At 42.4% G+C, this 19,335-nt stretch overlaps 1 long non-coding RNA gene across 1 annotated transcript; it reads left to right on the top strand.

The window, feature by feature from the left end:
• Window positions 1–824: 824 nt before the first annotated feature.
• Window positions 825–16,782, top strand: LOC127488440 (uncharacterized). The gene is made up of 7 exons (XR_007916146.2): window positions 825–1,350; window positions 1,825–2,969; window positions 3,288–3,446; window positions 4,102–4,345; window positions 14,052–14,074; window positions 15,289–15,466; window positions 15,586–16,782. It is a non-coding gene; the product is annotated as an uncharacterized lncRNA (long non-coding RNA).
• Window positions 16,783–19,335: the final 2,553 nt, after the last annotated feature.

The following is a 19,335-nucleotide window of genomic DNA, read 5'->3' as shown; positions in this document are numbered from 1 at the left end:
TTTTGTACCCTTTGATCAGTATCTTCTATTTTCCCCACATCTCCTCCTGCCCAGCCACTGGTAACCACTTTTCTACTTTCTACCTCTGTGTGACCAATGCTTTTAGATTCCACATGTAAGAGAACATATAGTATTAGTCTTGCCGGGTCTGGCTTATTTTGCTTAGTCATTTAGAAAGATGTTCTCTAGTTCCAGTCATGTTGTTGCAAATGACAGAACTTTGCTTTTAAAGGCTGCATAGTATTCCATTATGAATGTGCAGGTTGCTTTTATGTCTTATCTGTTGTAAATAATGCTGAAATGAACATGAAGTACATATATTTTGTCAATACACCAATTTCAAATGCCTTTGGATATATGTATATCCAAAGTGAGACTGCTAGATCATATGGCAATTCTGCTTTCAGTGTTTTAAGGAATCACCATACTGTTTTTTTTAATTTTTATTTAATAAATGTGAATTTACAAAGTGCAACTTTTGTATTGTTGTGGCTTCCCCCTCTAACCTCCCTCCCTCCTGCGGCCCTCCCCTCTCCCACTCCCTCTCCCATCCCACCCTTCATCGAGTTTCATTTTCAATTACCTTCATATACAGAAGATCAACTTAGTATACACTAAGCAAGGATTTCAACAGGCTGCACTCACACAACCACACAAGGTATAGGGTATGGTTCGACTAGTAGTATTGTCTTTAAGTTTCATAGTAAAACACATTAAGGACAGAGATCCTACATGGAGAGCATGTATCCAGTGACTCCCGTTGTTGATTTAACAATTGGCACTCTTATTTATGACATCAGCAATCACCAGAGGCTCTTGCCATGGGCTGTCTAGGCTATGGAAGCCCCGTGAGTTCACCAACTCTGAACTTGTTTAGTTAAGGCCATATCACAGCAGAGGTTCCTTCCTCCCTTCGGAGAAAGGCGCCTCCCTCCTTGATGGCCTGTTCCTTCTGCTGGGGTCTTGTTCACCAGGATCTTTCATTTAGATTGTTTTTGCCACCGTGTCATGGCTTTCCATGCCTGTGAGACTCTCATGGGCCTTTTAGCCAGATCAGAAAGCCCCAAGGGTTGATTCTGAGGCCAGAGTGCTGTTTGGGGCGTTTGCCATTCTATGAGTCTGCTGTGTGTCCTGCTTCCCCCGCAGGATCATTCTCTCCCTTTTAATTCTATCCTTCATTATTTGCTTACACTGGTCTTATTTGTGAAATCTCATCGACACATACCCTATCTTTTTGATCGGTTATGTACTTATACTTATCACTTTACCAAGTGTGCTGGCATTGGTACATGCCTCCTTGATAAGGTTGAGTTGAAATCCCCTGGCACATTTCTAATTCCACCATTGGAGGTAAGTCCAAGTGAGCATGTGCTGACCTATATATCTCCTCTCTCTCTTATTCCCACTCCTATATTTAACAGAGATCACTTTTCTGTAATTTTAAATGCCTAGGAATGATTGTGTATTGATTACAGAGTTCAACCAGTGGTATTAAGTAGAACAAACAGAGCAACAACAACAACATAATACTAAAAGGAATAAAATAGTAAGTTGTTCCTCAAGTCTAGACAAGGGCTAATCATGTCATTGTCTCTCATAGTGTCCATTTCACTTCAACACCATACTGTTTTATAAAATGGCTATACTAATGTATATGCTTACTGAAAGTATAAACTGTTCCCATTTTCTCCACACCCTCAATAACACGTTATCTTCCATACTTTTTACTAACATTGATTTGCGTTTCCCTGATAATCTGAGATGTTGTACACTTTTTCACATATTTGTCAGTCATTTTTATCTCTTCTTGAAAAATATGTCCAGATCCTGACTTCTTAACAAATTGAATGCCTGATACAAGAAGAAGAAAAGGAGAAGGAAGAGGGGAAGGGGAGAGATAATAGCCTTATCCTTCAAAGATCATTATGAAGACCCAGTCAGGTAATAATCACAAAGGGACTTGGATAAGTGGAAAACATTCTATAAACTCAAAAAGATTGATATTGAAAATATAATGGACTTAGAAGTCAAAACTACGGGTATACATATCTTACTTAGGAATATACATTATCAAAGGCTGGGAAAAAGTAAGTAGTGTTAGCTGAGTGGACACTGTTTTCTGATGGGTATTTGAAAAAAAAAATCAAATTGAGAGTTGCTTGGAAAAATAAAACATTCTCAGCTAATTTAATGTCAACAAATTTGTGAGCTGGGTGGAACTAAGAGCCTTTTAGCCAACTCACTTTATTTTACTACTGGAAACTGGGTCATAGCAAAGAGAAGTTACCTATCCAGGACCACAGATGCAAAGATAGAGCACGGGAGCCCAGGTCAGCTGAATATACTGCTTCCAATGCTCTCTACTAAACCCTGGGAGAAAGCACTCTGTCAAAAGACACCCAGTGAGAATTCAACAGAGTCCTATGGAAAATTGTGCTGCTGTGGGAAATTAAGAAGAAATCAATGGATAAAGTGCCAGACATTGGCACATGAGATCATAAGACAATAAAAACCAGGATTAACAACCAGGAACAAAAGCTTGTCACATCCCTGGAGGGCTTTGGCGAGAGGCACGCCAGGACTTAGTAACCGGCTGTTGGAGAGAGTGAAGACGTAGAAAAAAGGCAGGACTGATGTTGGAAGCTTTACCCAATGTGAGGGGTGATCTCATGGGACAGTGGCCAGCAGCATGAAGAAGTTCGAGAAACAGTCTCCCATCCACCACTTGCTACCATTTGGGGATATTCAGAGCTGGAGAACATAGCTCCACAGCAGCAAAATCCAGACAGTGATGATGCCTGAAGTCAGGGAGCCGACAATGTCATGGTTCTGGGTGGTCCATCTGTTTTGGAATAAGACCCCAGCCAGCAGCTGGAGTTACCAGAAACAGGGTCCAGCTCTTAGGAGAAGAAGCTTGCGAGAACCAGAACCATCCCTGGCAGATACTGAATGCAACAGTGAAGAACAAGGTAAGATATCCATCTCTCAGCCAACTGAACTAAGATTCGGAACAGATTTGATCTCAGCAGAGTGGCTAGAATGCAGATCACAGTGGGTGGGCCAACAAAGTTCAGAGGGAAGAAGGCACCATAGGGCTGAGATTGTTCAAAATCTCACTAAAAACTCTTATGTTCAGGATTGGAGATGAGTTCCACTGATGTAGTTTGAGTTTCCTGAGGGACTAGTGTGTTGATCAGATTAGTTGACTAAAAGACTAAAATTTGAAGGTTAAATCAGTGCTTGAGATACCCATATTCCGTATCAGAGTGCCTCTGCTTCTGATTCAGTTTCCTGCTAATGCGCCTAGAAGGCAGAGCATGATGGCCCAAGTCCTTGGGTTCCTGCAACCCACATGAGAAACCTGAATGGAGTTTCTGACGCCTGGCCACAGCCCAGAAAAGCCCTGGCTGTTGCAGACATCTGAGGAGTGAACAAGCAGATGGAAGGTATCTCTCTCTGTGTATGTGTGTGTGTGTGTGTGTGTCTGTCTCTTTCAAACAAATAAGGAAAGAAGATTAAAGCTTGCAGTCTACAGTGGCTGCTACTAAAATGTGAGAAATTCAGGATGTGATGTAACTGCAATCATTTTTCTCAGTTATGTAAATAACTGATCTTTGATTATTCTCTAAGCTGTAAGTAGTGTGAGGGAAGAGATCGTCTCCATTGGCCATTATACACCACACATCCAGCATAAGGTCAGCGCCATACCAATCATTCAGTATTTGGGGAGGGAGAGTGGGGAGGGATATCCAGACTACTTCTTCTACTGACCATTCCAATGTTAATTCCCTGCCATTAAGAACTTGCACTCTCTGCTTTATAGAGTTGTCTGGCTCTGGCTTATAGCCATGGCAGACTGAAAAAGTGCAGTCATAACAGACAACCTTAACTAGAGTGAGTGTGTTAACTCCAAGAGAAGGAAAACACGTACATAAGAAAGCAAGCGTGTACTGCACGTTTCCTCCTTAACATTATCAAGAGGGAGGTATCAGAAGCAAAAGGATGGTCCAGACTCTGAAGAGCACCCTGTGTTAGTCAGCTTGTTCTTACTTCAGCTAAAATACCTGAGGGGAGCTACTTAAGGATGGAGATTCATTTCAGATTCCAGTTTGGAAAGTTCATGGTCCAAGACCAAGAGGCCTGAGAGGGATGATCACATGGCCAGCCAGGAGGCAGAGGAAGAAGCTGAGCTAACCTTGGTCCAGTAACCCACCATCTCTCGAGCACAACCTTCTGAGGGCACGTCCCCAGTGACCTAAGAAACTCCCACAGAGCCCAGCTCCCAGATGTCATGATTGCATCCAGGCTCCACCCCTCGTCCACTTGGGGACCAAACTCCCAACAAGTAAGTTTTTGGGGGTATCCAAACTATTATCTATATTCTAAATTATAACATATCCCAAAATGCCAGTGCCTTGCTTAATGTGGCTAAATTGTTCAGGTAGAAAAACTGATTTGTTTATTTACACATTCACATGATTCTTCTCTATGCCTCAATTTATCCATTGTAAAATTAAGATAAAAAATAATTCCTATCTCCTAGGGTCATTATAATGATCTATGTAAACTGATAGACATAAAAGATCAAGAAAAAGGCTGGCGCCGCGGCTCACTAGGCTAATCCTCCGCCTAGCGGTGCCGGCACACTGGGTTCTAGTCCCGGTCAGAGCGCCGGATTCTGTCCCGCTTGCCCCTCTTCCAGGCCAGCTCTCTGCTGTGGCCAGGGAGTGCAGTGGAGGATGGCCCAAGTGCTTGGGCCCTGCACCCCATGGGAGACCAGGAGAAGCACTTGGCTCCAGGCTTCAGATCAGCACGGTGTGCTGGCCGCAGCAGCCATTGGGGGGTGAACCAATGGAAAAAGGAAGACCTTTCTCTCTGTCTCTCTCTCTCTCTCTCACTGTCCACTCTGACTGTCCAAAAAAAAAAAAAAAAAAAGATCAAGAAAAGTTCCTGGCATATGGCAAGTAGTCAATAAAAGTTAGCTAGGATCACAATCATCGTCATCATTTCCGTCATCACCACCAGCACTGTCACTAAAGAATCACTTGTTCAGAGGGGAGCATGCCTGAAGCCTGTGCATTCCCTGAGGACAAGTGTTGAGGCGTAATTGCACTGCATGTTCTCCAGTTAATACAGAGCTGGGCACAATGTGAGTGGTCAACAGGTGCACGTAGATTAAAACAATGAACATATGCACAAAGTCCAGCTGAGACTCTATGGTTAAATACAATAGCAGAAAGGCAGTGGTGATGTGGAAAGACATTTGGAATAAATGCAAATTAAACCTAGAAAAGGTACAGGCTGGACATGTTTTAAGGAGGACATCAAATATATTGCTGAAGTTCTTGTAGAAGACTGGGTTACTATGGAACCGAGAAGTGTGCTTACTGCCAAGGTAAGGGAAATCTTGAAATCTAGGCTAAGGTGGTTGAGCTTTATTGTGAATTAGAGTTTTCACAATTATTTTTCACCCCAGAAATACAGTTAACAAATGATGGCCAGTCTACTTCTAATAAATTGTTCAAGCAGGGGTGGACATTTGTCAAAGCATTTATGTCATGTGGGATGCCCATCCCAGCTCCACACTTGATTCCATCTTCCTGTTAATGCATACCCTAGGAAGCAGAGTTTAGGACTTGAATGGTTGGGTTCTTGCACTCACATAGGAGACCTGGATTGAATTCCTAGCTCCCAGCTTCAGCCTGGCCTAACTCTGTCTATTGTAGGCATTTGGGGAGTGAACCAGCAGGTAGGAGTAATTCATTCTCTCTCTCTCTCTCTCTCTCTCTCTCTCTCAATTGTAAAACTAACATGATTTGGGAGCACCCCAGTCACTGATTTCACTGTGGGACAGGCCACTTACTCAAAATGAAAGTCTTTTGGCTTAAAAATCATTACTGTTCATTAGAACAGAAGATGACTATCTTAAATTTTTTTAAAAAAATAGAATCAGCCTCCAGGTTTTTGTCTGCATGTAGGAAGCTGGAAAGGTCATTGCTTCTGCAATAGTAACAAGAAGAAGATGGATAATCTACAAAATCATAAATTTTCTTGAGCTTATGGGAGAGCTGAGGTGGTAGGACAAACATCTAAAGGAAGATAGATCTATGGAGATATGAAGATACAAACACTGACGTACCTATAGGAGGTCACAGGGAAAGATTGCAATCATACAAGTAGATAAGAAGCTTTTAGCTAAATCTGTATTTTTCTTTTTTTTCTTTTTTTTTTTTTTTTTTTGACAGGCAGAGTGGACAGTGAGAGAGAGAGACAGAGAGAAAGGTCTTCCTTTTGCCATTGGTTCACTCTCCAATGGCCGCCGCGGCCGGCGCGCTACAGCCAGCGCACCGCGCTGATCCGATGGCAGGAGCCAGGTACTTCTCCTGGTCTCCCATGGGGTGCAGGGCCCAAGCACTTGGGCCATCCTCCACTGCACTCCCTGGCCACAGCAGAGAGCTGGCCTGGAAGAGGGGCAACCGGGACAGAATCCGGTGCCCCGACCGGGACTAGAATCCGGTGTGCCAGCGCCGCAAGGTGGAGGATTAGCCTAGTGAGCCACGGCGCCGGCGCTAATACTGTATTTTTAATGAGTTGATGAAAGCTAAGTTTGGCCCCATGAAAATAGAGAACCACCATGAGCCACAAACACAGGTTGGTTTCACCCAGGAACTTAGCCAGATGCCGGTGGGAGAGAAGGAGGATGGGAAGGAGACCAAAGAGAGCCTCAAAGAGAGGTGAGCAGAAGTGACTATAGGTAGGCAACAATCTTTCCAAGCCTCTCTCCTTTCTGGAATAAAGGTCTTCTGTTTTTTTATTTGAAAGTCGGAGTTACACACAGAGACAAACAGAGGCAGAGAGAGAGAGACACACACACACACACACACACAGAGAGAGAGAGAGAGAGAGAGAGTGGGGTCTTCTACCCACTGGTTTACTCCCCAGTTGGCCTCAATGGCTGGAGCTGCACCTATCTGAAGCCAGGAGCCAGGAGCTTCTTCCAGGTCTCCCACACAGTTTCAGGGACCCAGGACTTGGGCCATCTTCTACTGCTTTCCCAGGCTGTAGCAAAGAGCTGGACAGGAAGTGGAGCAGCACCCATATGGGATGCCGGCACTGCAGGCAGCGGCTTAACCCACTATGCCACAGTGATGGGGGCCACAAAAGTCTTAAAACATCTTATAGCATAAGAAAGGAAAACCAATGTATAAAAGAAAATAACGATGTAATGATGAAAACAGTAAAAATTGCTTCTCGGCCTTTTGGCTAAGATCAAGTGAAAACAGTAAAAATCAAAGTAATCATAAATTCATTTTTCCTAATTAAGACAGTGTTTTATGGGTGAAGAATAGACACATTAATCAATGGAATAGGAGAATGAGTTCAAAAATAAATTCATACACACATAGCTAATCAGTTTTTGAACCAGTTACAAAGGCAATTCAGAGATAACACAAGCCTACCGCAAAGTCCCTCCAGGACAATTATAATAGCCCCCATTCCACGCTTGTCCTAAGAAAACTGCTAAATACCAAAATCAAAGACAAAAATCTTAGAACTAGCTGGAGGGGAAATAAAAGATGTTTTACCTTCAAAGTGCAACAATGAAGACTCATGTTTGACTTTGAAACAGAAAATCAGGAAGCCAAAAAATAATGGAAAGCATCTTCAAAGTGCTCAGAGAAAATAACTGGAAATCTAGTATTGTATGCCAGTAAACATACTTTTCAATACAAATAGAAGAAACTTCTTATTTTGTTTGACATCTAGAAGGGAAAAAATATATTTTTTCCTATGGTAATAATAATAATAATCCAGAATAAATTAAAATCACTTGTTTATTTTTAGCCAGCTTGGAATCCTTGATCAACTGAATTCCAGAGGGAAATGATTCCTTCATAAGTAAGGAGAAAGTCATAGAGGCTTTCATTCCTAAGACTGTCCACTCTGGGTACTAGTGAGTAAGTAGATGAGCCAGTTTCCAATAATCAGATAGATTCTATAAGAATGAGGAAAAATCAGATAACCTTTAGAACATCATGTAAGCCACAGAATGATCAGATTATTGAAACATCCCAATGCAAAAGAAAAAATTGGTACATCTGGAAATAGTTCCCCTTACCATATCCCTGAATTTTTGCAAAGAAAGCAACAGTAGAGAGGATCTGGAAGTCAAACATGGGTTGTTTTTACAGTAATTGGATTCTTGGGCCTTGTTGAATTGAATCCAAAGGTACACCAAAGATATCTTGAACTGCAGTACAAATTCTTCTCTGCTTAAATATTGATAAGATTAAAAAATGTAATGAGAAGAGAAGTTAGAATTATTCACGAATGAACTCAATACTCATATAAACTTGCAGTCAATTATATTCTCAGAGGAATGATTGGTGCTCAACCCTAACCATCAAACAAAGGAAAGTAATTCCAACTTATGGTAAATGAGAGAACAAAGGAATGTTATAATTTAGCCTCCACTATTCTTTTATCCACAAAGTATGGAATAAAAGTCTTAGAGTATAAAACTTATGAATAGCAGAAAAATTTAACCATGATTGAAACAGAACATAGTCAATAAAAGCATAACCACAAATTACACTTTCTTGAAATGAAATGGAAAAGGTCTCCAAAAACAGATGAGTATGTTAAAGAATTTACAGGAGAAGATGAAGATAATGGGTGAGGAAATAAAATATTTCAGAAAGCAATAGAAACTATAAAGAAGAACTATGCAAAGTTTACAAATAAAAATATTTAATTTCTGGAATAAAAATCCATGGAGTAGTAGCATATTGGACTTCTAGATTAACTAACTTGAAGACAGAGCCACAGAAATTACCAAAGTAAAGAAGAATGAGAAAAAGGGTTAGGAAAAAAGAAAGGAACAGAGTAGCAGTGAGTTTGGATATAATCTGGTGTCTAACATACACCTCACACTGAGAGTCCCAGAGGAAGAGGAGAAAAAGAATAGAGGAGAAAAATATATTTAGAAGAAATAATTGCCAAAATTTTCATTAAGAAACAACATCTAGATCCAAGAACTTCAATAAACTCCAAGTAGAAAGAATAAAAATCACATCATACCTAGGTGCACTATTACCAAATTGCTGGTGGGGGTGAGAGAGAGAGAATTGTAAAATCAAATAGAGGGAAAGAATACGCATCACATACTGGAAAATAATGATTAGTAAAGTGGTTGACTTCTCATCAGAAATACCCAACCAAAAGACATTATCAAAATACTAAAAATAATAATAATAAAAACTACATATACAGAGAAAATATCCTTCAAAAATAAAAACAGAATAAAATGGTATAAAACCATTATCACATAAACAAAAACTAAGAGAATTTGTCACCGGAACCCCATACAAGAAAAATGTGAAAGAAAGTTCTTCAGGCAAAGATGAATATGAATCTAAATGTAAAGTAGATCTACAAAAAGGGATGGTGAACACCAAAAATAATAGCTATAACAAATAAAAACATGATTTCTCTTCTGAATTTCCTTATAAGATGATCATTTTAAAAATAAATAACAGGGCCGGTGCTGTGGCTCACTAGGCTAATCCTCCACCTTGCAGCACCGGCACACCGGGTTCTAGTCCCGGTCGGGGCGCTGGATTCTGTCCCAGTTGCCCCTCTTCCAGGCCAGCTCTCTGCTGTGGCCAGGGAGTGCAGTGGAGGATGGCCCAGGTGCTTGGGCCCTGCACCCCATGGGAGACCAGGAGAAGCATCTGGCTCCTGCCATTGGATCAGCGCGGTGCGCCGGCCGCAGCACGCCAGCCATGGCGGCCATTGGAGGGTGAACCAACGGCAAAAGGAAGACCTTCCTCTCTGTCTCTCTCTCACTGTCCACTCTGCCTGTCAAAAATAAATAAATAAATAAATAAATAAATAAATAATAGGGGCTGGTGCTGTGGCATAGCGGGCAGAGCAGCCACCTGCAGGACTGAGATTCCATATGGGCGCCGGTTCAAGTCTCAACTGGTCCACTTCGCACCCAGCTCCCTGCTATGGCCTGGAGAGGCAGTGGAAGATGTCTCAAGTCCTTGGGCCTCTGCACCTGTGTGAGAGACCTGGAAGAAGCTCATTGCTCCTGGCTTCTGATTGGCCCAGCTCTGCCATTGCAGCCATTTAGGGAGTGAACCAATGGATGGAAGACCTCTCCCTCTGTCTCTGACTCTGCCTCTCTGTAACTCTTTCAAATCAATAAATAAATCTTTTTTAAAAACATACATAATTGTAATATATTGTAGGATTTATAATATGTAGAAGGAAAATATAATACAACACATTTAAAAATGTGATAGAGGCGGGCGCCGCGGCTCACTAGGCTAATCCTCCACCTTGCAGCACCGGCACACCGGGTTCTAGTCCCAGTCAGAGCGCTGGATTCTGTCCCAGTTGCCCCTCTTCCAGGCCAGCTCTCTGCTGTGGCCAGGGAGTGCAGTGGAGGATGGCCCAAGTGCTTGGGCCCTGCACTCCATGGGAGACCAGGATAAGCACCTGGCTCCTGCCTTGGGATCAGTGCAGTGCGCCGGCTGCAGCGCGCGGCTGCAGCGGCCATTGGAGGGTGAACCAACGGCAAAAGGAAGACCTTTCTCTCTCTCTCACTGTCCACTCCGCCTGTCAAAAAAAAGTGATAGAAATAAATGAATGTTTATTGATGTAACGTTGTTACACTTGAAGCAACATAATATTAATTCAAGGATACATACTTAAATTAAAAAAAAAATTAAAAAAATAGAGATTTTAAAAACAAAGCAAAACAAGTGTAGCCAGAAGAAGACAGAAAAGGAGAAACTAAGGAAGAAACAGGACTGCAGGACTGATCTTCCTTGAAGTGGCCTTAGGTGATCAGTGAAAATGCTTCACTACCCGCATGACCCAGAAAACCCCGCCAAATCATGCACATCAAGAGGTTCAAAACTTTGTGTTTACTTTAAAGGCATGCATAACAGAAAAGCCACCAAGTATCTGAAAGACGCCACATTAAAGAAGCAGTATTGCCATTCCATTGTTGAATGACGGAGTTGGTAGGTGTGCCCAAGCCAAGCAGTGGGGTGGCCCAAAAAGAGTGCTGAGTTTCTGTGACACATGCTTAAAAATGCAGAGAATAAGACAGCTTCAGGGGTTGGATGTAGATTCTCTGCTGATTGAACATATCCAGGTGAACAAAGCACCCAAGATGCACAGCCCTATACCTAGAGCCCATGGTTGGATTAACCCACACACAAGTTCCCTGTGCCTCACTGAGATGATCCTCACTAAAAAAGGAACAAAGTGTTCCTAAACTAGAAGAGGAGGTGGCACACAAGAAAAGGATATCCCAGAAAAAACCTGAAGAAACAGAAACTCATGGCTTGGGAATAAACTCAAAGGGGAAAAAAGAAACAGAACTAATACAAGAGAAAAAATAGCACGACAATTGACACAACTATATGAATACTTATAACAAATATATAAATGAAATAGACACTGTAATTAACAACTATAAGTTTTTAGGCTGAGTAAAAAACCTCAGCCATATACTGCTTGGAAGAAATGCACTTTATTTTTAAATTTTTAAAAAAGATTCATTTATTTATTTGAAACTCAGAGGTACATAGAGAGGGAAAGACAGAAAGAGAGAGAGAGATCATCCATCAGTGGTTCACACCTCAGATGGCTGCAATAGCCAGGGCTTGACCAGACAGAAGCCAGAGCTTCTTGCACATCTCTCAGTTGGTGTCAGGGGCCCAAGAGCTTGGGTCATCTTCCACTGCTTCCCCTAGGCCATTATTAGGGAGCTGGATCAGAAGTGGAGCAGACAGGACTCGACCCAGTGCCCATAGGGGATGCCAGCACTGCAGATGGCAGCTTTACCCACCATACCACAATGCTGGCTCCAGAAATGTACTTTAAACACAAACAAAAACAGATTTTTTAAGTGAAAGCATTGGAAAGATTTATCATGCAAATTTTAATCATGAAAAACTGGGAAGACTGTTAACATCAGACAAAGTAGTACATTTAACAATGACAAGTGGTTGATTTACCAGGAAGATATAGATAAGTATGACCCTAGAAACAGAGCTTCAAATTATGTAAGGCAGAATGCAGAGGGGGAAAAAGGTGAGAAATAAATAAATCCACAATTAGAATTATAGTTAATGGAAATTATAATAATGATTATAGTTAACAATTTTAACATTCTTCTAATACTTATTGGAGTAAGTAAATAAGTAAGTACTCTACAGACCTAGAAGTTGTGTACAACACTATGAGCCATTTATGCCTGAGACTGACAGAACACTATAATCGATAATTGCAAAACCCAGATTCTTTCCAAGTGTAAATAGAGCCATCAACAATATGTATCATATGCTGAGCTAAAAACTATCTCAAAGAATTCTTGTCATGAGAAGTGTGTTCCTTGACTGGAGTGACAGTAGTCCTATAGGCTTTTCTCGGGTGAAGAAGATGGTATGACCAAGTGGAAAAATGCTCCCATACAAAATGAACTTCCTTGCTGATCAGAGAATCTGTGCAGCTTGTTTATTTTAGGACTCTATTTCCTACAATATCAGGAAATAGTAGAAAACAAAAAAAATTCTACTATAGTCAAAGGAAATTTCTGTACAATTCAGGATATATAACTTGAGCAGAAATCTTATTAGCAAGTGTGAGCTTCACATCCTTAGAGAAAAAAAATCACTGGAGCTGAAATAAAAAACCTTGAGTCCTACAGGTAGCCATCAATTACAGATGACCTTGCTCAGGTCCTTGGCAGGTTTGTGGGAGCAAAATGCAGAACAGCAGATGAGGTGGTGCTCACTGGGAGTGCTTTCCCATCCAGTGGGCAACATGTTCAGTTCTGGGAGAGACATTGACAAACAAGGAGAGCTTCACAGTAACATGACCAGAAGGCAATGAGTCAAAAACTCACAATGTTGAAAAATTAGAGAAAAAGTCATGAATTTTTAACCTGGAATACATAGGCCAAAAGTAAGATGTTTATTTTATTACTGGAACATATATACATTTTTCTGCTTCTCGTCAGCAGAGAAAGTACCTTAAACAAAGGAGTAGTCTCCCCAACTTGAGATGGAGATGTTGGCCTGATTTCCTGTTTTCAAATATTAAGGAGCAACATTGTATAAAACGATCAGACTTAACTTTGGCAATATGTTCTGGTAGAGTAAGTCAGAGCTTGGTTCAAATCTTAGCTTAGCCACTAATTAAGTATGTAATTTCACATTTACTTTAATCTCTCTAGTCACCTGTTTCCTCGTTTTTAAAGCCTGGAAGATAGTATCCATTCCAGTAGGATTGGAAATAATGTATGCAATATTTGGTGCATAGTAAACACTTCACACATGGTAGCTAATATTATTACCCTATGTCACACTCACTTGAGTCAGGACTAATAAACAGAAGCCACAAAAGGATAAATCTGACATGGCAGATTTTTTAAAATCTAACAAGAAGTAGATTTTAACGGAATTAACTGCCTTGTAGGATTTTGAGCCAACATCTCCAAGACATTCATGTACAAATAGATGTCTGTGGTTCTGAGATATCTTTAAATAATTACTGTTAATGCCAGGGGAGTGAGACATAAGAAAACAATGGCTGAGGTCTTTTCCAAAGTAAAAATTATGCAATACAGGCTTCAGTCTCAGATATGTGCCTCTTGCATCTCTGGTCAACATTGCTTGCAATTCCGTGTGCTGCTCTGTTCTGCAAATGAAGAAACCATGATGCAAAAGTGTTTTGTAAACCATGAAGCATCATTTACATATAAGGGATTGTTTCCTAGATTTAAACTCAGTAGTCCATATAATCTCTTATGGTAGGTCTTTAGCTTCTTCTTGCAGATCCATATCCCTTCTTTTCAATAAGAGAGAACTGGGTGCCTTCCAAACACAGATTATCTCAACAGGGTTTGTTTTGCATATTTAATGGGTTAAACTCCATAAGCTGAAAAGTTGAAATGATGGTTGTCTGCTATTTCTGCTTCACTCACAGTCATTTTTCTTTTTTCTTTCTGCATGATTTAAATGGAAAAGTCTTTGTAGTCCAATTGTATCAGGTGAGTGCCAAGTCATCCTTCAGTGCCTCACATCCAGGTTCTATTCACAAGGTGGATCTGAATGTATAATTTAGATACTATCATGAAGAGAAACAAATAGCCCAGATGAGAATAACCAAAAGAGAATTGGATCAGGAGAGTATTAGAGATGCAGGCCTGGGTGAACAGCCACTGATTCTTGTTGGATAATTTAGCAGGCTACTCACCTAGGAAAGCACTTTGATTCTACTATTTGTATAACTGATATGTGAGCCAATAGCCTGGACCATGGCTAAGTGGTGCTGATAATCTTGGAAGCAAGGAACTGGAGAGTCAGCTCTGAATAAGCCACTGTGCCACCTCGGCTTTGCTTTTCCAAGTTCTGTGCCCTACAGGATCTTCCACTGCAAAATGAAGATTGGGAGATAAATGACAGGTGTTTCCATTCTTTAACCTATTTTGCCTCCTGATGCCACCTAAAACATGCTTGTTGCTGCCTAAATTAATGGATTTGATCTGAGCTATTAAAGTTTGCTATTCTAAGCCCTTTTGTGATACACAATCCCAGAATATGGACAACTGCCCCAGGCTCCAAATAGTGGGTGCTCTTTGACCCAGAAAAGACCATCCCTAGCAAAAAGAGAGTTTTCCACCCTCTGACATTTGAGGCTCTTGTACTAGCAGCCTGGAGCCACTGTTTCTGTCCTTCCTCGAGTCCCCAGCACAAAGAAGATGGACCAGTTTCTCTCTTCTAATCATATGTACCTCCCCTTGTACCTGACTTTCTTAGGCTGCATCTTGACCCTCAAGTTTGTCTTTGATGTACAGAAATGTCTGCTGTGTGGTAGATGTGGGATTGGTGACACCCACTGTGATTTACTCTGGGCTTTACATGCTCCAAAGATGGCTCCAAGTACCCAAACTTTAAAGTCAGTCTACCTTAAAACCAGCTCTCACTTTCCTCCTATCCCTTACTACTTTGTGGCATTATATTGTATATCTATTTGCCTATTGTCCATCTTCCCTACTAGTACGTAAACTACATAAAGTTATGGATTTTATCTTTTTTGTTTGCCAGTATATATCTAGGGCCTGAAATTTTGCAAACCACGGTTGCAGATTCCAGTCCAATAGGATTCCGAGCCCTCTAGTCTGCCCTCCTCCTGTCTTCCATATGCTGAAGACTCCAAGGGGATCTGGAAACTGCTCACAGGTGCCGTCTTCTCTTCTCACAGAGCAGAAAACAGAAAACCAGAAATGTGCAATGTTTATCTAAGGCCACAAAGCCAGATAGCGGCAGAGACACTGGGGCTCTGTGCCTGCTGCCTTCTACTCTGCCAAACCACCAAGAAGCATTCCTGGCGGATAAATTCACTCCTCAGAGCTCTCCCCATTTGCTTGTACATCGAACAGGTATTAGTATATTTTTAACCTTTTGGTCACTTGGGCCCAGCCCCGAATTCCTAATGCCCATCACTTCCCAGCCCCATGGAGAGATCGGGGGAGAGATGCTCTCTTGGTTCTCCACCCAGGGCCATTGCTTCTCCCAAAGAGCTGGAAGCCTACTGCTCCACTGCTGCCCTACAGATCAGGCTGTGCCAGAGATTCCCAGCCCCTGACCATTGCCTCTGGCTCTCTTTGGGACACTGGAGACAGAGGGATGACAGGGCAGAGCCTGTGGCATCCCTGCTGATGAGGAAATCTCCCGGATTGCAAAGCCAGCTGTTAACACCAAGGACAGTCAACAGGAGGAACTACAGAGACAGATGCCTCCAGGCCTCAGTTACGTTGATTTTGAAAGGGTGTTGAGTGCCAGGGTCCACAACTCACCCTTTGCTTCACTGAGTAAGTCCTACAGCCTGAGGATTTAATGGAGACTGACAAGAGTGGGGATCTTCACATCAGGAAAATGTCAGAGACTCAAAAGGCCCCTACAGAAGAAATGACGCTCAACTGAGAGGAGGAGGGAAGACACAGAGGGAGGAGGGTTGCTGGGTCCTTACCAGGCAAGCTGGTTCCTATTTAAAGCATAAAAGATGAGAAACATGGGCATGACAACAATGACTGTCGTGACTGTTTTAATTAGAGAAAAATCAATAATACGTGTTATGGATGAAAGCGGGTTCAGCTTTGCTTGCTTCCACCGTCTGTTGTTCATGAACACGCAGGCACAGTGCTGTCAGTTTATGGTGTGCTGCCTACATGTCCTTTATCAATAGGCCAACCACGGAGGGGAGCCTGGGGACCCACTGTGGCAAGGGTGGGAGGGAGTGGCTGCAGTACAGTTAGGGGAAGAAGCCAAATGCCTTTCCTACCACCCACTGGGAGCCCTCCTTTCATTTCCCTCAGCTCCCTCTTTAAAGAGGTAACATAAAGAGAACAACTGGGGATGAGGGAGGAGGACATGCAGAAGCGAAAAAGAAAACTTGGGAACCGGGAAGTAACAAAAAAGAAGCAAAAAAAAGGCAAACCCACAAGCAGTTCAAGACTCCCACATGTAACTTTGCTCCTGCTTAGACATTTTGTAGCTCAAAGCAAGTGTATCTTGATCAAGAGATCATTGGGGCTATTTATTTTGGAATGACAGTTAACATATTCTTTTTTCTTCATTTTCCAATTTTTCTACAATAAGAATGGATTAACTAAATAAATAAGTGGCTCTGTCACTTATTAGCTGTGCTTCCTTGGACAACTCTCTTAACTTCTCTGCCTTCACGCCTCATTCTCATGGAATGGGAGATTAGTATACCATGATAGATTTTCCATAAACTAAGCACAGTTTCAAGCTTATATTAAATACTTCACAAAGGATTACTGGTATAGGATCTCAAAAATGTCATTTTATTTTTCCAAGAAGGGAGAAGAAAGTAGTTCATTAAAAGATGTGGTGGGGCTGGCGCTTTGGCGTAGCGGGTAAAGCCACTGCTTGCAGTGCCAGCATCCCATATGGGCGCTGGTTCGTGTCCCAGCTGCTCCACTTTTGATCCAGATCCCTGTTATAGCCTGGAAAAGCAATAGAAGATGGCCCAAGTCCTCGTACCCCTGTACCCACATGGGAGACCTGGAAGAAGCTCCTGGCTCCTGGCTTCAAATCTGTACAGCTCAGGCTGTTGCAACCAATTGGGGAGTGAACCAGCGGATGGAAGACACCTCTCTCTCTCTCTCTCTCTCTCTCTCTCTCTCTCTTTCTCCGCCTCTCCTTCTCTCTCTGTGTAACCCTGACTTTCAACTAAATAAATAAATCTTTAAAAAAAGATGTAGCCTGCAAAAAAACCCTTCCAACTGACTGGGACCTCCCCCTACTTTGTGGTGTTACCAAGCTTTACTTTCTTTGTTTTTTCTGGGAAAAAAAATCAAAAGAAGCACCAGCCACTCATGTGTCACTCAGCACCTCTGAGCTTGGAAACTGCATCTAGATCTTCTGATGTGACTGTGTGCACAGGTGAGCAGTCTTGCTTTCAGCATACACAGCTTTTCCACAGCAAAGCTCTATTAAGACTTAAAACGGGCAGCTCACTGCATAGAGCTGCCTGCAGCCACGCGAGCTTGCACACTGACCTCTGACTTTATATCTTCCTCATTATTTCTCCTTCTCTCGCTCCCTTCCTCCCTCCCTCTCTCCTCTGGAAAACATGATACATTAGCCAGATAACAGCAATTGTAGAAAGCATGAAGTACTCCAACTCTGGGTCCCATTTCCTCAGGTGAAACCAGGAGATTGATTGTTGTAAACTTATTTCCCCCTGGAAAATTCTATGTTGTGGTCAGTCATTTTGTTTTCCCCCAAAGCTAGTGCATTACTTCTTTCAGCAATGTTAGAAGTCTACATTATTAAGCTTAACTTTTTTTTTACTATAAAGGAGATTTTATCCTTTATGGATAATCTCAGTCATTATTGACTTACAGGAGATGAGATGTTTGCCTAATGCCTTCCTGGTGGGAGAACATGCTGACCACAGGGACACAGATGATCTGATGGTAGCAAAACCAAAGCTGCCTCAGGCGTGTCCACGCAGAGGTGAGTAGAAACCTGGAATACAGAGCTGTGTGGAAGTCATGTCTGTTGCAGAACTTCATGATGCATGGCCAGGAAACTTTTATTCAGCATTGGATCCGTTTACTAAACTCAGCATAGGAACCAAGATGCACCCAAGTTGTCTGTCAATACAGAGAATGGAAGGAGATATTGCAGGAGAAATATTACAATGTAGTTGGTTCTCCAGACAGCCATCAGCGTTGCAGACTTCCAGTGATGGGCACCTGTAATGTTCCTTTGAAGCCATCCAAGAGTGTAACCTGGTGTGGTGCTGAAAGAAGAGAGAAGGAGAGAGAGAGGGAGAGAGAGAGAGAGATTTTCCATCTGCTGGTTCACTCCCCAAATGGCCACAATGGCCAAGACTGGGCCAGACCAAAGCCAGGGGCCAGGAGCTTCTTCTGGGTCTCCCACATGGGTACAGGAGCCCAAGCACTTAGGCCATCTTCCACTGCTTTTCCAGGTGCATTAGCAGGGAGCTGGATCAGAAGTGGAGCAGCAGGACTCAAATAAATGCCCATGTGGAATGCCAGCACTGCAGAGAGCAGCTTTAACCCACTGAGCTGCAGCGCCTGCCCCGATGTGTATCTTAAGTAACAAAGTCAACAGCCCTGAAAGCCACTCCTTATCAAGGATCACTTGAGATTTCTAGGAACACAAAAAGCATCTCTAATGAAGAAGTGTTAATTGATCATAAGTCTTCAAGGGGGCAAGGAAATTTTTTTAATGATGTGCTATCGATCATGAATTTGGAGGTATTTTCAGGTTTTAGGTCTGAAGACTTTACAGGAAAGTAGAGGAAGAGTGAAAGGCAAAGACCTGAATTACAGGCTTATTACGACAGGTTCATCAAGAGAACTGGTAGGTTTCTTTCTTTCTTTCTTTCTTTCTTTCTTTCTTTCTTTCTTTCTTTCGACAGGCAAAGTAGACAGTGAGAGAGAGAGACAGAGAGAAAGGTCTTCCTTTGCCGTTGGTTCACCCTCCAATGGCTGCCACGGCTGGCACGCTGTGGCCGGCGCACCGCGCTGATCCGATGGCAGGAGCCAAGTGCTTCTCCTGGTCTCCCATGGGGTGCAGGGCCCAAGGACTTGGGCCATCCTCCACTGCACTCCCTGGCCACAGCAGAGAGCTGGCCTGGAAGAGGGGCAACCAGGACAGAATCCGGTGCCCCGACCGGGACTAGAACCTGGTGTGCCAGTGCCGGAGGCAGAGGATTAGCCTAGTGAGCCACGGCACTGGCTGTTCTCCT

Source organism: Oryctolagus cuniculus, chromosome 2 (genome assembly GCF_964237555.1).
Source record: "Oryctolagus cuniculus chromosome 2, mOryCun1.1, whole genome shotgun sequence".
Taxonomy (NCBI): domain Eukaryota; kingdom Metazoa; phylum Chordata; class Mammalia; order Lagomorpha; family Leporidae; genus Oryctolagus; species Oryctolagus cuniculus.
The sequence above is the reverse complement of the archived record's forward strand: the minus strand, read 5'-3'. Positions and strand labels throughout refer to the sequence as shown.